This window comes from Pseudorca crassidens, chromosome 14, assembly GCF_039906515.1.
Source record: "Pseudorca crassidens isolate mPseCra1 chromosome 14, mPseCra1.hap1, whole genome shotgun sequence".
Taxonomy (NCBI): Eukaryota; Metazoa; Chordata; class Mammalia; order Artiodactyla; family Delphinidae; genus Pseudorca; species Pseudorca crassidens.
Window position 1 is genome coordinate 73302328 of NC_090309.1, and position 19564 is coordinate 73321891.

General features: G+C 36.5%; 1 protein-coding gene across 8 annotated transcripts in view; it reads right to left on the reverse strand.

Moving 5' to 3' along the window:
* The window catches only part of NCOA1 (nuclear receptor coactivator 1), a 254204-nt gene that overhangs the window by 181330 nt on the left and 53310 nt on the right, over window positions 1-19564 (reverse strand). For 6 of the 8 annotated variants that reach the window (XM_067703565.1, XM_067703560.1, XM_067703563.1 and 3 more), the window contains exon 2: window positions 8673-8799. The exons of 1 other annotated variant lie outside the window; for it this stretch is intronic. The gene's annotated coding sequence lies outside the window, so the exon portion shown is untranslated. Of the gene's footprint in view, window positions 1-8663; window positions 8800-19564 lie in introns of all 8 variants that reach the window. One more of the 8 variants, XM_067703562.1, reaches the window with a different exon arrangement.

Below are 19564 nucleotides of genomic sequence, written 5' to 3' on the forward strand. Positions count from 1 at the left end.
TAAATATTAGCTATTATTATTATTATTATTACATTTTTGTTTTCTCCTATCAGCTTTCTTTTCTCTTAAATTCACTGATCCCATACTCTGTAACTGACCACTTTAGCTATGCCTCCTCATTTAAGATCATCTTCAGAACAATAAATGGTTCAAGGCCTTTACCAACTAACTGATGACAGATGTTAAACTGAGCACCTCTCAACTGTGCTTAATCTTGCATATCACCTTTTGGTTTCCATAGCATCCAGGTGTAGTTTGGAGAGTATTTCATCTTTCCACTCAAAGCTTTCAGGATCGGATAGAAGAGTGAGTTTCCACCACACACATTTATTTTATTCTTCAAAAAATATGTTTTATTTCTTACCAATAAACTAGTCCATAAAAGCAAAACAGTCAAGTAACTGGTTATTCAATTTCAATAGTTGTGCCATTCAATAATTATACTGAATAATTATATTCTGTCATTTAGAAAATGGAAGAAATTCTTGTGCCTCTACAACCTTCAGTTTCCAAATAGTTTCATATAATTTCCAAAAATACCATTAAAGATACGTTAAAAGGTTGTTTCAGATTATTGCTATACAAAATAACAAGCACATGGGATGGAGGGAGCAAGGCAGTGAAGGACAGAAAAATAGCACAGCTTTCAACTAGCTACACCGAGTTTTCAGATGGTCACCTTCCACAAACTTCAGGAAAAGGTTATCTGTAATTATGAACAATCTCTTTCTCTTGAGGGTGAAACCAAAAATTGTCCTCCTTACTGAGGCGTATATGCCTCCTTTCATGAAGCTTAGCTATCTTACAACATCATAATGTATTTTGCTGCTGGCCAAAGAGAAATGTAAATATCCCATGGAGTTGGGACAAGTTACATTTTCCCCTAAATTGTTCCTACCTCACTCCCTAGTAGAGAAGTATTATTTTGGCATCCAACTCTCTCGGTAATCTTTCTCAAACTGAGAGACTATTATAAGCAAGTGCCTTACAGAGAACACAAAGATACTCATTAAACCACCACAGCACATTATCATCAGTTTTTCCCCCACGTCCCAGGCCTCGGGCTTCTTAAAGTAACTGCGCCATATTCGCCTCTCCCCATTTAAAAAATTAATGAAAGAAATAAGAACAATTTTTAAAACAAAACTGTGAAGTAGCTTTCTCTTAAACCAAAAGGCATATTTACTAGATATATGTTATGTGCTGGACAGTGTGCTAAGTGCTTCCCCTGATTTTATCTCAGGAACCCATGTAAAGTCAAATGAGAAGTAATTGTATGACAGGTGTGGGGGTGTCGGGGGAAGAAGATCAAAGAGTCACAGAGAAATTCAGCAAATAGGACCAATGGAATCAACAAGTAACTCAAAGTCAAACGGACCAGGAATAGGCTGCTTGCAGATCGGGAGATAAATCTAATTTTGAAAAAAAAAACTAGAAGCTGTTACTATACACTTTATTCTACTTTTTTTAATTGAAGTATAATTGATTTACAATGTTGTGTTAGTTTCAGGGGTACAGCAAAGTGATTCAGATATATATATATATATATAATATGTATTCTGAATATAAAATACATATATTTTATATACAATAGTGTGTATCTGTTAATCCCAAACTCCTAATTTATCCCCCACCCCACTTTTCCCCTTTGGTAACCGTAAGATTGTTTTCTATGTCTGTGAGTCTATTTCTGTTTTGTAAATAAGTTCATTTGTATCGTTTTTTTTTTAGATTCCACATATAAGTGATATCATATTCGTCTTTGTCTGACTTACTTCACTTAGTGTGATAATCTCTAGATGCATCCCTGTTGCTGCAAATGGCATTATTTCATTCTTTTTTTATGGCTGAGTGGTAGTCCAATGTATATATGTACCACACCTTCTTTATCCATTCCTCTCTAGATAGAAATGTAGGTTGCTTCCATGTCTTGGCAACTTTAAATAGCGATACACTTTATTCTTTGGCTTCTAGCTTCATACTAAGTCAATTCTTAGTTTCTTGGTGAGTACCTTGTATTTATAAAGGAGTAAATTTGACTGGACTCTGGATTCACTAAATATTAAGACAACTTCCAAAATCAAAATTACAAATGAAAACTGGTATTTAAAAGTTTAAATTCTAGCCAGTACACTAAAACAAACAAAAGAAATAAAGGGTACAAGGATTAGAGTGAAGGGGTTAAAAATAAAGCTTATAAGGAGATATAAAAACCACAGAAGCGGGCTTCCCTGGTGGCTCAGTGGTTGAGAGTCCGCCTGCCGATGCAGGGGACACGGGTTCGTGCCCTGGTCCGGGAAGACCCCATATGCCGCAGAGCGGCTGGGCCCGTGAGCCATGGCCGCTGGGCCTGCGTGTCCGGAGCCTGTGCTCCACAACGGGAGAGGCCACAGCAGTGAGAGGCCCGCTTACCGCAAAAACAAACAAACAAACAGAGAAGCACAGACTCTAGGGCTAGAATGCCTGGATTCAAATCCCAGCTCTGCCACATACCAGCTACACAACGTTGGGCAAGTTAATGTCTATTTCACTGGAGCTCTTCCTTACAAGGACCTAATGGGTTAATACGCATAGGTGCTTAAAATAGAGCCTGGTAAACAGTAAGCACTATATAGTAAAACTGTCATTTGTGTACAATATGGTTTTGTATATATATATCCCAAAAGACTCAAGAAATTATTAGAAATAAAAATTCGGCAGGTTGCTAAATACACATAGTTCAATTGTATTCTTATAAGCCAAGAAAGAGAAAATGTAAATTTCTGGACCTTTTTCTTATGGAAATTTTCAAAAAAGCTTAGAGAATAATATCAAGAATTACACCACCACCACCCCACCCTCCAACACCACAAGTGCCTAGCTTAAACAAAGATCAACTCATGGCCAAGCTTGATTCATCCCCAGCCACAGCCTTCCCTCTATTCCTGATAATAAAGCAGATCCCAGACAAATCCTTGCATCCATCAACATTTCACTATGTATCTCTAAAAGATGACTCTTCTTCAATATAACTACATGCTGTTATCTATCACACCTAAAAATTAACAATAATTTCTTAATATAAAATATCCAGTGTTCAAATTTCCCTGATTATTTTATAAATATTTATTTATTAAAATCTGGACCCAAATAAAGTCCAAACATTGCTATTAATTTCAGTTTTCTTCCTTCTTTTCTCTTGTTTTGTTCCTCACAATTTATTTGTTTAAAAAAAAACCAAGTTGTGTGTCCCAAAGACTTCCCCATAGTCTAGATTCTGCTGACTGCATCTCCATGGTATCATTTCCCTTGTTTCCCTGTCTTCTATGTTTCCTGTAAATTGGTAATTGGAGCTACAGGCTTGATCAGATTTAGATTCAAATTCAATTTTTTTGGCAACGATACTTCACAGAAAGGATCGTGAACTTTCATTAAGAGAAACCTAATGTCCGACTGTCCCCCCTCCTGTGATGTTAGCAGCCACTGATGATCTTTGCTTACGTCCTGGAATTCATTATGAAATGGTAATGTTCTATTTATCACCCCTTAACTGTAAATAGAATACTACTAACTAGAATACACCTGAGAAAAGAAACTTCCTCTCCTCAACTACTGGTCACATTCAGGTATAGTTGGTTTCTTAGCATACTCCAAAGAAAATGAATGAGTTCTTTAAAGTATCATCATGAACTCATCAGTTTAAACATATTGGATGTGATTGATTATATATTGTAGTTATACTTACTAATGCTCAAATTGTCTCATCTTTGGCCAGACAGAGCCCATTCAATTAAGCACCTTCGTTGTTTTGCCACCCCCTATGATAGCTTCCTTGCAAGGTGTTCAAGGCCCCAGCTCTGGAACCAGCTTTAACCATAAGCTGCTTTCCATTTCAACTAGCTCCTTTCTTATTCTTTATTTCTACTAAACTAAAAATGCCTAATTCTTAATTATAAATCAACTGTGTTATATTGAATACATTCTGGATATTATGATTGAACATGGACCCAGAAATTATAGAAATATTTCCTTCTCAAGTCTACTTTCAGCATTCCATTCAATGTCCAAAAAAGAGCATATCCCACTCAAAACTGGATGTTAAATGCTTCAATTTGAGAGACTGGAGCAACAAGATTCCTAATATATTCTCTGCCGGCATTTTGGCTCTGGAAAGTATTTCTTCATGTTCTATTTCAAAATTTAGATGTGGTTTTTAAACATGTACAATAAAAATTCACTGGTTGTTTTTTCTTTGATAACCCAATAAAATCATCAAGTGTGGGGAAATGGTCAAACTCTTAGATAAGAATTATTTTGCATCATAATTCAGACTTTTATAAAATTCTTATACCTCATCCTTAACATTGAAACTCATGATACTGTGAATATGAAGTTATAAGTTCTGACTATTTGAAAAAGTAGATGTAAGTTTATGCCTCCTTGAAATCATAGAAATGGCATTATCAGTGGTAAAGAAACATTCTTCTTATTTTACTAAAAAGCAAATTAACAAACATGTAAAGCCCTGTCACCCTACACAGCTAGCATACATCGCTGTGGAAAAGCAGGATCCTATATTTGCTGACCATTTCTTCCCAAAATCCTAAAAAGACACGGTGTTAGTGGCCAAAAATTGCTTACATCCACAATTTTTACTGGTTTTTTTCAACATTAAATCACAACCAGAAATCACATTACTAAATGCCAAACTTTTTCCTCTGGAAAAAAGCAGGATATAAATTTATATCTTGGTGCAATTTCTTTTATTCACAGACCAAGTGCACCCTCTCCTACAGCTAAAGTTGTTGGGTTTTGATCAGAGGAGCCAATGAAACTTTTCCAGACAACAATGGCTTTAAAAAACTAACCAACCACCACCACCAACAACAACAACAATAAAACAAAATATCAACAAAAAAACTCTTCTGTTAGTGTGGATTTCTCAGTGATTAAACAGTAACACATCTCTATGAAGTGCTGGTATGTCCTCAGCACATCAGTGCTTTCATCCAACTGAAAAACAAAAAATTCTGCTAGCATGCACATGACAGTAATTGCTTTTCCAGATGGTATGCCTTTGATAAGGGATTTTTGCCAAAAGCTCATTTTACTTTCTCTCCAAGCATAATATTTGTCGTTAAGTTTGAAACTGGTTTGACAAGCTTCTCAGTAGTAGTGTGAGTTGACCTGTTTTTTGCTAGAAGAAGGATAACTGTGAATGATACTTCAGTAGTGTGGTCTTCTCTATCTTTAGCAATAATGTGCATTAATCTAACACTGAAAAGCATCATTTTATATAATTTTATACACTTTTTTCATTTTTCATCAAAAGTCTAAAAAGTAACTATTAAAGAAAAGGAAACTAAGACAAATATTAATTCAATTCCTCAGGGTAGCATGAAAGTAGAAGAGCCAAAGCTTGTGCTCTTTCCATCACACCATAGAGAAAATCATGGTGGCAAGGGAATACCTATTGCCTCAATTATACCTTGTTGAAATGTTTTCAAATGTTTTTGTGAGTCCAAACAAAATATTTTTAAAAGGTACTGTTTTAACTTAATGTAAACTATAATCCAAGACATCACCTTACAAATGTTCTAGGGCCGTAACTCGTACTAATTTTGTTTTGTTTTAATCCCCCTTCCCAAAAAAACAAAATCCCACTATCTCAAAATCTTAAAATCTTCTCAAAAAAATTTTAAGAAAATATTGTCAAAAAAAAAAAAAGAGGGCTTCCCTGGTGGCGCAGTGGTTGAGAGTCCGCCTGCCGATGCAGGGGACGCGGGTTCGTGCCCCGGTCCGGGAAGATCCCACGTGCCGCGAAGCGGCTGGGCCCGTGAGCCATGGCCGCCGAGGCTGCGTGTCTGGAGCCTGTGCTCCACAACGGGAGAGGCCACAACAGTGAGAGGCCCGCGTACAGCAAAAAAAAAAAAAGAAGGAAAGAAAATATTGTCAAAATGTATTATATAAAACTTCTGAGCACAAGTTTGTGAAATTTTTACTTCATTTTTGAAACGGAAAATGACAAATATTAGTTTGCAAATGCGCGGGGCAATATAAGAAATTGATGAATAGAAATCCCTAATTTAAGGATTTAAGCAACCTAATTTGGTTATATGGCACTTTCACAAGTAGAACCATAGATGGGTGACAACCACAACCAATTAGTCACCAAATTCAATTGATCAGAATTTCCTACTCTCTTTTTGTTGACATCTGAATACAGAACTTAACTATATTACTTAGAAAGGAATACTAAACTATGATTTTTATGTGCTCATTTCATAATTGCTTTTTTTTCTTTTTAATTATTTTATTTTTGGCTTCATTGGGTCTTCATTGCTGCGCATGAGCTTTCTCTAGTTGCGGCAAGCGGGGGCTACTCTTTGTGGTGCGTGGGCTTCTCATTGCAGTGGCTCCTCTTGTTGCGGAGCACGGGCTCTAGGTGCGCGGACTTCAGTAGTTGTGGTGCAAGGGCTTAGCTGCTCTGCGGCATGTGGGATCTTCCTGCACCAGGGCTCAAACCCGTGTCCCCTGCATTGGCAGACAGATTCTTAACCACTGTGCTACCAGGGAAGTCCTCAAAATTGCTTTTAAATGGTTTTCAGATGAGAGTATTTAGCCTCCCTAGACCCAGAGTAAACATTCTGAGTGAAAGATGTCTTCAACTTCATTCATAATGAAGTTATAGAATAATTTATATCCTTCCACATATTTAGACTTATTCTTCGCAAAGCCTGAACATTCAACTAATGTTGTTAAATGAAAGTAAGAAGGAAAGATAGCTTTAAAAAATAAGGGAGGGGCTTCCCTAGTGGTCTAGTGGCTAAGAATCCGTCTTACACTGCAGGGGATGCCAGGGAACTAAGATCCCACATGCCATGGGGCAACTAAGCCTGCATGCCACAACTAGAGAGCCCGTGTGCCGCAACTACAGAGCCCACGAGCTCTGGAGCCCACGCACCACAACTAAGAGCCTGCACGCTGCAACAAAAGATCCCGTGTGCCGCAACTAAGACCTGACACAGCCAAAAAATAAAGTACATCCAAATTTTTTAAAAAGGAAAATGATTCTGGTAATAAGTCAAATTATATATTTAATATCATTACCATTTGATTCAAACTGACACCAAAAAATTTTTGAAAAGTACAGTATACCTGCTAGCTGCCAGAGAAGTCTTAAAACTTCTCATCAAAACAACCTCTTTTTCATCTGCTATTTGACTCGAGGTAACTTTTCTTTGGCAAAAACTGCTCAATTATACCACCGCCTTCTAGAAAGTAATCCATTTATTTTAACTGAAGCAGTCTTAGGTTTTTCAATATGGATTCTTATATTTTAGAATTTACTGTTTTACATATTCTTCTTCCGAAACAGAATAAAATGAAATTTAAAATCCAAGTAATAAGTGATACATTTTTCTCAGATTTTCATCTTCTCTATAATCTAGCAAAATTAATTTACAAACCTCTATAATGTATACAGAGAACCAACCAACTCTGACTGTCCCTAAAAATAATTATCTTTCCATACTTTCTGCCTATTTGGAAAAATACAATTAACACGAAATTATTTTGTTTTTAAATAAACAACAAACTAACTGTACCCTCTTTGAAATTTATATGTATTTTAGAAAAATAGAGACCACTATGTTTTCTGTTGATACTATGTTTCCTTTGATTGTTTTCAATTGTCTTATGTAGTCTTTAAAGTGGACAGCCACCCAATGATTTGGAAGTATCATTTGACTCTTTAATTACACGTCTGGTTTTTCTGATCTAAGTGAAACTAACCCGTCAGATCCCCAAGGTCCTATAGAAACAGTCTACAGGGAGTATAAGTGACATTTCTTGGTGAATAGAAAACTCTTAACAGTAAGTTTAGGAAAACAGGAAAGAGAGGTTTCCAGATCAAACTAAAGGACAATCACTAAGATCTCTTGTATCATGTAAGCACAGTTGGTTAGAGTGCTGAATTCAATTGCTCATCTCAGAGGGTCATGACATAAATAAAATAATTATTAAATTGACATTTATTTATTCCAGTTCTTCTATACTGTTAATCTGCACTCAGTGTATTTCTTTATTTTTAATGAACATTTTGATATATTTTCTTACATTTGTGTTTCTTCTTTTTTTTTAATAAATTTATTTACTTTATTTAGTTTTGGCTGCTTTGGTTCTTGCTGTGCACAGCTTTCTCTAGTTGTGGCGCGCGGGCTTCTCATTGCAGTGGCTTCTCTTGTTGCGGAGCATGGGCTCTAGGCACGTGGGCTTCAGTAGCTGTGGCACGCGGGCTCATAGCTGTGGCTGGCGGGCTCTAAAATGCAGGCTCAGTAGTTGTGGCTCACGGGCTTAGTTGCTCTGCGGCATGTGGGATCTTCCTGGACCAGGGCTCGAACCCATGTCCCCTGCACTGGCAGGTGGATTCTTAACCACTGTGCCACCAGGGAAGTCCATTCTATTTCTTATAATTGACATGCTTTCCTAATTATAAGGATGACCTCCCTTTAAAATCTGAATCTCTTCTCAGATTTGGAGGAACGTGTGTGTCAGGGGGGGTGGCCTCTTCCCCAAAAGCTAACCATTCTAACATAAAAACTTTTAAACTTATGAAATCTATATAGATAGAAATCAGCATTATAAAATGACTGCCAAGGAGTCAAATTAAAGTAAAACTGTACCTCGAATACCTTAGAATAAGTAGAAGTTCTAAATGTCGGTGTCTTCATTTGGAAGCAAAAATTCTTACTGCCTGATCTTGCCTGATGGTCCTTGATTTTTATCATCAGAGTCGGTTCCAGTTACATCTCATTAGATCTAAAGTAGGAGAAAAGAGACATTTGTTCTACTGAAAACATTAGATTTTAGATACTGTGACACATCATTGTTTCCCTATAAGCATACAAAGATTCTTATAACAGGTGCTTTCGTTGTTCAAGAAATTCTAATTCCCATTCTTGTCCCTACCACAGATTTTAAAAACTGAAATTAAAGAATAAAGGTTAAGTAAGTAAACAAATATAAAGTTGATAAGCAGTAATTAGTTACTAGCTTTAAAAAGGTTCTGATCCCCAAAGGAGGTATGCAGTAAATTGAGCTTTGCATTGGTAATTCAAGGAGGCAAGAGACCTAAGCTACTGACTCACTCATCAGAGTTGCTGAAGTCACCCCAGCAGCAGTGGCCTCAGTACCCAGTTTCAGGTAAAATGGAACAGCAGGAGGAAACAGGATTTCCAGCAGAAGATACCTCTATGATAAAGAAGCACCCAATATGATGGCTATCATTCATTCCTGGGTCCTTGGCAGTAGGACGTGACAAATTGTGGACTTTCCTAAATTAATGGTAGTACTGTATCTTCCCATTCTACCTCAAAGCTAACTCCAAACAGTGGGACTGTGCAGACATCAGAGAATGCTTAAGAAATGTGAGCCCCACTGGCTTTCGTTATTTAAAGCCTAACTGCTTTAGGTTATACCACCCAGAGTTAAGTTTTCCACTAATATTCCCTTTAGATTACAAAGACACAGTGGATCAGGCTCCAGAGACGATCATTACACCACAGGTCAATTCAGGAATCTTGCTAGTTACTTCTACCTGTGGCTCCCATCCCTGTCACCCTTGGGCTTTATTCAAAACATAAACCATTGTGACTACCTTTTCTCTTGTCTTCATGCCCACAGTGTTCTCTTTGCTGTCTCAGTCACTGCATGTGTTCCCCAACTGCCGCCCTTCCTTCCAACCTTTTCCACAGGGACCTCTGGAAACCCCTTTTACATAGTAAAACAAAAGACCTCTACATCCTCAACCTTATCACTGAACACTACTTTCAACCACTGGGCTAAATCTGGCTCTTGAAAAGAACCCTCTAGAGTGAAGACTAAGGCCATAGGAATCAACCTTGTCCACAGTAACATTTCCAGACCCTACCTCACAAGCAGTCCCACCCTTTCCCTCATGGTCATGCCATCTGGCTGTCCTACCCTCTTCTTGACTTTGTCGTTCAATATTCCACTCTATCTTTTCTAACCGGGGTCCAGTCTCAATCCCTTAGATGCACTCTACCTACACTCATCTTTCCAGTTCTGTGTTATCACCAATCTCAAAATCTTGGTCGTCACCCAAGCTATCAGTCCACCAAGTACGTTATTTTCTTTCTTCCACTTCTCCACTCTCAAATTCCTAATCCTGGGTCAATTCAATCACCTGCTAGAGAAAAAACACACAACCACGTGGACTGATCCTGCTATAATATTAAGGTCTTCAAATTTAGTTAGACACTGAACGCTATCTATGTCATTAATCAGATCCTTCTCCCGTAACGCACACTGCCTTTGTTCCCAAGTGTGCAACTCTCCCTCTTCCAGCCCCACCTGGGGTAGAATGGGAAAGGAGTTTTATGTTTTCCTTAACCACTTATATTGTAAAAATACTATGTCTTTCATCTACTTTTAACATTTTCTCAGTCTATCGCTGGCTTTCAATACAAAAGTTTTTCTTTTCACGTGGCCAGATTTATCCATCAGTGCATTTTTCACTTCTTTTATTATTTCTTTGCTTAGGAATTTCTTGGTAACAGATAAATACTCTGATTTTCACTTTTCTGTGGGCTAAATTATTTGAATACTTCATTCCAAATGATGTATGGAAAGAGATTTAACTCTGAACTGACCTGTATTCCAAATTGCCAGTTTTCCTAACAACATTAAGTAATTAAGTAAACCACACCTTGATTTATAAATTTCTTCTTATACATTTCATTTGTCTACAACAAGGTTGATTTCTGGGCTATAACCTATTTACGTAATGTAATTATTGTTTCTTTATATGTTTTAATTTGTAATAAGAATATTCTTTGGTATTCTCATCTCCTGTTCTTCCTGACAATAGTTAGATACATTTTATCAGTTTCCAAGGATATGCCCAGTAGTTTCATGAGTAAGAAATTGTTCCCCAGTCCACTCTCAGCACTCTGTGTTTCTGTTATAGTTGCTGCCGAAACACAATGCTCCTTTCTGCTTTGAGGGATCACCCACATTGGGTCTAGACCCCAAACCTTTCTAATCATGCTAGAAAACCAGCCTTTCTATATATTTATTCATCTAGAGCCAGATTCATAAAACCTTGATCTTTGCAATTCTCCATGCTTTGTATTTACCTTTTCATCTGTAAAATCTGATTTATGTAAAATAAAGGTATCTCACACACAATTTTTATTTCATAGGCCAACATATTTTATCAGCTCTAAAGTATTTTTCAAATCTTCCTGTTATCTTTTAAGATTCACATAATGTTTACTAACTTTAACTTTTCTTAATATATACTACATTCACATGAATCAAAAATCAAAATGATGTAAAAAGGAACATAACATGTTTGAGAAGTCTCATTTGTATATCATCCACTTGCAGCTCACATTGTCCTTGCTTACTACAGGTCACCACTTTTATTAGTTTCTTGTATGTATATCCTTCTAGTAATTCTTTATGCAAATACACTTAACTGCAAATATAATCTTATTCTTCCTGCCTTCTTACACAAAATATTCAGTTTTGCACCTTATTTTTTTTCACTCATTATATCCTGCAGATTTACCATGTTAGGATATGTTTTATCACTGTTTTTTAAAACTCCATGATATTTCATTGTGTGAATATATACTAGCTTGTGTAACCAAGCCCACAGTTCTAAGAAATTAGATTCTACAAATTTAAGTCTTATTTCTGAAAATAATTTAGTTCAAGAGCAATAACTGTACACAGGAAACTATGTGGTATGATTTCACAAATTTTATTATATTAATAAATGTAAGTTCTCTTGTATATTTCTTTATCTCAAGTTTACTTTATGATCCTACCTAAAATCTATCAACCATAACAGCCATAAACTTTGAAGGTAGAAGGACAGTTCTCAGGTTGAGAGGTCTCGAATTCTGAAAGCTGCTCAACCTTAATGAAGGTTTCAACGGGTCTGCAAAAATGAAACACAGCTGTACAAGAAGCAAAGCAGTTGTACAATTCAAGAAATGTTCTATTCTACTTAGTGGGATCAGGAAAAGCTTCATGGAGGAAGTAGTCCCTTGGGTTCAATCCTAAATGACAAAGTGCTCAAGAGGCAAATGAAGGCAAGAGAAAACATTCAAGAGGGATCCGAATAAGCAGCAGTTTGAAATAGCAAACCCTGTCAAGAACTCTAAGTAGTTCCACTTCCACCTAGAATGCAGAAAGCCACAAAAGAATGTTTTCCCACCCTAGTGAGAAAAAGCCAGATTTATAAAATCAAAACTTCTCTTGAATCTAATAAAGAATTGAAGTCAGAAGGCAACCAAGTAATTTAAATACCAAAGAGGGACAAATTCCTCCAGGGAGAGGCTGTACACACAAACTGTTTTACCTTTGGCAGGTCATCAGAAGAAGTGGCCTCCATACACGTATGTAAGAAAAAAAAATCAGTTAAGATTTTAACAAATTCTTTAAGACCAAGTATGAACTACTATGTCAGTTAGGAATGGTTGAGAACCCCAGACACAAGGAGAGTTTACACTCAGTTGAAAGTTCTTCTACATGCCTCAACCAGATTCTCACAAGAAAGGTTAGAGGTAGGACAGGAAACCAGAGAAAGCCCTTCATCACTGAAGCAAGTGTGTACAAGGTGATGAGTACAGGCCTGAAGCTCTGCCTGCTTCCCCAACCCATCCCCAACACAGAGCAAAAGCCTAGAGCCACTGGGGGAAGGACAGAAAACCCTCTCACCCCAGGGTCCAGGCAAAAGTCCACTGCTTCAGAGGAGAACAGAAGCAAAATGCCTCTCCCAGATGGGGAGAAAACACTCCTAAGCTCCCAGACACAGGCAAAGAAAGACACATTGATGCTATGAGAAAGTAGAGGCAAAAAAACCCCCTCTGCCACTGTAGGGGAGGGGGAGAGGAAAAAGTCTTGGGCAAAGGATCCTGCACCAATACCAACAGAGATGTACTACTACAAGGGAGGGAAAGGATATTTCTGCCCAAGACCAACCACAAATGTATGAGTGTTTGACCACCACAGGGAAGAGAAAGCAGGAAAGCTAAGAAAGTCCTACCACTGATACCCAGGAATGTAGGGCCTGACCAGGATTGAGTCTGCACCAGAACAAAACAGAACTTTGCCCTGTCCCACAAGCATAGCACTGGGTAACAAGCAACAATAATCTATCACTGGGAGAAAAACAGTAACATGAAATCCCTCTGCAAACAGATGTGCAAAGACTGTTGAAAGATGAGGGTGATACAGGATCACAGAAGAATCCTGTAGTACCACATGCCACACTCTAAACACAAGGCAACAGCAGCCAAATGGAGAAATGTGAAGCCTGTGGTACACTGAAGGTAATGATGGCCACAAAATCCAAACCCACCTCACTTCAAGATTAGATCGACTCAACCTCTGACAAACACAGCCTGAGAGAAGAGGATCACTTCAGTCTCTCCTATTCTTCTGTACATGATGATGAGCATTAAATCACAAACTATGAAGCATCCACAAAAGCAAGAAGAAATAACCCTTTGTCAAGAGATAAAGTAATCAACAGAATCAGGACTGATTCATTAACTGAAATTATCAAACATTCTAAAATAACTGTTAGATGATCTAGTAGACAAGATGGATAACATGCATAAAAAGATGGAAATTTTCAGCAGTGACATGGAAACTTTAAACAAGTAAGATAGAAAAGCCAGAAACAACAAAAGAAATTTTGTTTACATTAGAGAAGAAAAATTTCTTTGGCAGCCTCAACAGCAGCCTGGACACAGATTAGGAAAGACTCAGTGGACTTAAAGACAGGACAATAGAAATAATACAAAATGAAACCACAGTTTTAAAAAAATGAAGGAAAAATACAGTTCAGGGCATCCAAGAGCTGTGGAACTATATCAAAATGTATAACAACCATTTAATTGGAGCCCCAGGAGAAGAAAACAAAAATAATAAGATACAAGAAATACATAAAAAGATAATGGCCAAGAATTTTCCCAAATGAATCTAAGACAACAAACTAGAGAGCAAAAAATCCCAGAGAACCCCAATCATGATAAATACCAAAACACGCACACACAAACAAACATACACGGGTATATCATACTCAAACTGTAGAAAAACAAAGATAAAAATCTCTAAGACAGAGAAAAAAGAAAGACTAGATACAAATAACAAAGATTAAAATTTCCTTACCTTCAGAAAATTATACAAGCCAAAGACAATATTGAATATAATACCTTTCAGGTACTGAAAGAAAAAAGAGCTGAACATAGAATTCTATAACCAGCAAAAATAGTTTTGAAAACTGAAGGAAGAAAGAAGGAATTTTTTGACAAATAAAATGAGAGAATTCACTGCCTGCAGACACCAAAAATGTTAAAAGAAGTTCTTTAGGCAGCAGTGAAAATTCCCAGGTGAAAATTTGGATCTACAAAAAAGAAATGAAGAGCATTAGAAAGAGAAGGTAAAAATAAAAGACTATTTTTTCATATTTTATTGATTTTAGAAGGTTAAACACGAACTAAAGCAAAAAATGATAATGTGTTAATAACATACATAGAAATAAAATTTATGACAACATAGTATAAAGATGGAAGATAGTTGTTGAACTATGCTGTATATAAGGTATTACATGACACATGAAGTAGTATAATATTATTTAAAGAAAAAATGTGATTTTAAAAAATGTGAAAAAAACTATTATAAGTTAAAGATATATCTTTTAAACCATAGAGTAGGGGCTTCCCTGGTGGCGCAGTGGTTAAGAATCCGCCTGCCAATGCAGGAGACACAGGTTTGAGCTCTGGTCCGGGAAGATCCCACATGCCGCGGAACAACTAAGCCCGTGTGCCACAACTACTGAGCCTGCACTCTAGAGCCTGCGAGCCATGACTACTGAGCCCGTGTGACACAACTACTGAAGCCCGCGTGCCTAGAGTCCATGCTCCCAACAAGAGAAGCCACCACAATGAGAAACCTGCACACCACAATGAAGAGTAGCCCCCGCTCACCACAACCAGAGAGAGATAAGCCCGTGTGCGGAAAAGAAGACCCAACGCAGCCAAAAAACAAAAATAAAATAAATAAAATAAACCGTAGAGTAGGGGTTCTCAACCAGGAGCAATTTTGCCCCCTCAGGGACATGTAGCAAAGTCTAGAAACTTTTTTGGTCGTCACGGCTGGGGGTGGGGAAAGGGTGCTACTGTCATCTAGTAGATAGAGACCAGGGATGCTAAAAATCCTGCAATGGACACAGGTATCCCCTCCATGACCCAACAACAAAGAATTATCCAACCAAAAATACAAACAGTGCCAAGGTTAAGAAACCATGACCTAGAGCAACCGCAAAAATATGTGTGTATGTATAAATATACAGAATAAGCCAAGAGTTAGATAAAATGAAATTATGAAAAATGATTAATTCAATAGAAGGCAGAAAAAATAAACAAAAAAGATTCAAAAATAGAAAACAACTAGCAAGATAGTAGGTTTAAATCCAAACTTTCAATGATTATATTAAATAGAAATTATCTAAACACCCAATTAAAAGGTAGAGATTATCAGATCAAATTTTACAAACAAAATCCAATCGTATGCTAGCCACAAGACACTTACTTTATATACAAAGACACAGGTTAAAAGTAAAAGGAGGGAAAGGCAAGACAGCATGGCTGTATTAATATCTGAAAGAGCAGACCTCAGAATAAGGAATATCACCAGTGATAAAGAGGGATACTACTTAACGATAAAGGATCAATTCATGACAAAACTGTAAGGAGATTAGACAAATCCACAATTACAGTTGTAGACATTAATACTCCTCTGTTATTAATCAACAGAACAAGAAAACAGAAAATCACTAAGCTATAGAAAACCTGAAAATACTATCAACTGACTTGACCTAATTGGATATTTATAGACCATTTTACACAACAAGAACAGAAAATGCATTATTTTCAAGGGTACATGGAACACTCACCAAGAAAGACCATATTCTGGGCCATAAAACAAAGCTCAAAATATTTAAAAGAATTTAAGTTAAATAATGCATTTTCTCTGACCAAAAGAGAATTAAGTTAGAATCAATAACTGAAAGATAGATTAAGAATTATCAAAGGTTGGAAATTAAACAACACAATTCTAAATAACCCAAAGATTAAAAAGAGAAATTAAAAAACACTTTTAATTGAATTAAAAGTAAAGTGGAACATATCAAAATTTGTGGGATACCACTAAAGCAGTTTTTAGAAAAACTTACAGCATAAAACATAAACTGTTTATATTAGAAAACAAAAGTCTTGCATCAATAATCTAAGCCTCCACCTTAAGTACAAAAAGAAGAGCAAATTAAACACAAAGGAATTAGAAGGAAGAAACGAAACTAAAAAAAGCAATAGAGAAAATTTATGAAACTGAAATGTAGTTCTTTGAGAATTTCAATAGCGCTGAATAAACTTCTGGCCAGAGAGAGAGAGAGAGAGAGAGAGAGAGGGAGAGAAGTCACAAATTAACTATACCAAGAATGAAAAGAGGACAGCACTAGAAATTTTACAGATGTTAAAAGGATAATACGAGAATATTATGAGCTACTTTATGGCAATAAATTCTACAACTTTGATAAAATGTACCAAGTCCTTGGAAGTTTGAATACAAACTACCAAGTTCACTCAAGAAATTAAATAACAATAGCTCTTAATATATTAAGAAAATTTAATTCATCATTTAAAATCTTCCCATGAAGAAAGTTCCATGACAAATGGCTTCCTTGGTAAATTCTACCAACATCTAAGGAAGAAATCATAACAATAATATATAAATTTTCCAGAAATAAATGTAGAGAAAACACTTCACAATTCATCTTATGAGGACAGCATAACTCTGATATAAAAGTCAGACAAAAAAAAAACTGTAAGGAAAATAAATTACAGACCAATATCCTTTCATGAACATAGACACAAAATATCTTAACCAAATATTAGAAAAATGAATCTAGCAATATACAAAAAGGAATATATATCATGACCAAATAGCATTTATCCCAGGAATGCAATATTAGTTCATTATGAAAAAAGAAATCCATCAATATAATTCAACATATCAATAGACTAAAATATAAGCGATCATCTTCACAGATGCAAAAAAAATTCTGGAAAAACCCACAACCATTCACGATTCAAAACTCAGAAAACTAGGAACAGAAGGGAACGTCCTCAGCCTAAGACATGAATATACAACAAATCTAAAGCTAATATCATACATAATCATGAAAGACTAAATGCTTTCCCTCTAAAATCAGGAACAAGGCAAGAACATCTGCTCTCACCGCTCCTATTCAACAATGCACTGTACTGTCAGTACAATAATGCAAGAAAATGAAATAAAAGCCTAGAGATGAAAAAAAAAGGAAACAAAACTGTCTTTTGTCCACAAGTGACAGGACTGTCTATATAGAAAATCCCAAAGAGTCTACTACTGAAACTAAATTTGCTTTGAATTTGGCAAAATTGAAGGATACAAAGTCAACATACAAAATTTAATTGTATTTCTATATGGCAGCAATTAATAATTAGAAATAAATTAACAAAACAGTAGCAATTACATTAGCATCAAAAAAGAAAGATACAGGATAAATATAGCAAAATAAATGGAAAATTCTGTGCTCAAAAATACAAAACACCAAGTGAGAAATCAAAGACCTCAATAAATGGAAGTATACTGTTTTCAAAGATCAGATTAATCAATGTTAATATATCAATTCTCCTCAAATTAGTGTATAGATTTAACATAAATCACAATTAAAATCCCACCAGACGGGACTTCCCTGGTGGCCCAGTGGATAAGAATCCGCCTGCCAATGCAGGGGACACAGGTTCGAGCCCTGGTCCGGGAAGACCCCACATGCTGCGGAACAACTAAGCCCGTGCACCACAACTACTGAGCCTGTGCTCTAGAGCCAGCGAGCCACAGCTACTGAAGCCCCTGCACCTAGAGCCCGTGCTCCGTAACAAGAGAAACCACCGCAATGAGAAGCCTGTGCACCACAAAAAAGCCACAACTAGAGAAAGCCCATGCAGCAACAAAGATACAACGCAGCCAAAAATAAATAAATAAAAAGAAAAAAATCCTACGAGGATTTTTTAAATAAAAACTGGTTAGTTGATTCTAAAATTTATATGGAAATGCACAGAACCTAGGATGCTAAAAATAATTCTAAAAAAAAGAACGCTGGAAATTTGATACTACCTGATTTCAATACTTTCCTTTTTTTTTTTTTAATGAAGATCTTTTTATTCTTGACCTGCAATTTTTTTTCTGTTTTTGGCTGTGCCATGCTTTATGCGAGATCTTTGTTCCCCAACTAGGCATTGAATCCAGGCCCCCTGCAGTGGGAGCACAGAGTCTTAACCACTGGACTGCTACGGAAGTCCCTCAATACTTTCTATAGAGCTATAGTCATCAAGACATTATAATTCTGATATAAGGATAAACATACAGATCAATGGAACAGAAGAGACAGTCCAGAAATATATCTGTTATGGTCAATTGATTTGATTTTCAACAAAAGTACCATGGTAATTCAATGGAAAAAACTGTCTTTATAACAACTAGGGCTATAACAAATGACAATCCATACAGGGAAAAAAAAAGAACCTCAACGCACATCTCACATCTTATATAAAAATTAATAGACCTAGAGACTTCCCTGGTGGGCCAGTGGGTAAGACTTCGAGCTCCCAGTGCAGTAGGCCCGGTTTGATCCCTGGTCGGGAAACTAGATCCCACATGCATGCCGCAACTAAGAGTCCGCATGCCACAACTAAAGATCCTGCATGCTGCAACTAAAAGATCCCACATGCCACAGCTAAGACCCGGCGCAGCCAAGATAAACAAATAAATAAATATTTTTTTAAAAATTAATAGACTTAAATATTTTAAAATACAAAACTATAAAATTTCTAAAGGAAAACACAGGAGAAAATTTTGGGGATGCTAGGTTAGCCCAGAGGTTGGCAAACTTTTTCTGTAAATGGTCAGACAGTAAATATTTTAGGCTTTATGGGCTATATCATCTCTGCTGCAAAGACTTAACTCTGTCCTGTAACATGAAAGCAGCTATAGAGAACATGGAAACAAACAGGCATAGCTATGTTCCAATAAAACTTTATTTTACAAAAACAAGCAGTGGGCTGAATCAGCTGTAGTTTGCCAACACCTGAGTTAGGCAGTTTTTAGATATGACACAAAAAGCATGGACCATAAAAGAAAAAATTGAGATATTGCACTTAGAATTTCAAACTTCTGTTCTTCCACAGACAGTGTTATGAAAATGTAAAGACAAGCCACAAACTTGGAGAAAATATCTGCAAGACAAATATCTGATAACTTGTTTCCGGAATATAAAAGAAATCTTCAGGACAATAATAAGAAAATAAACAGTCCACTAAAAACAATGGGCAAAGTATTTGGACAATGCAAAAATGACAACTCTAACAAGCAGCCTGCTGATATGGTACATGTGTTTAATCTTTCCTACTGGCCTTTAGGCTCCTGTCTGAATGGAACACCC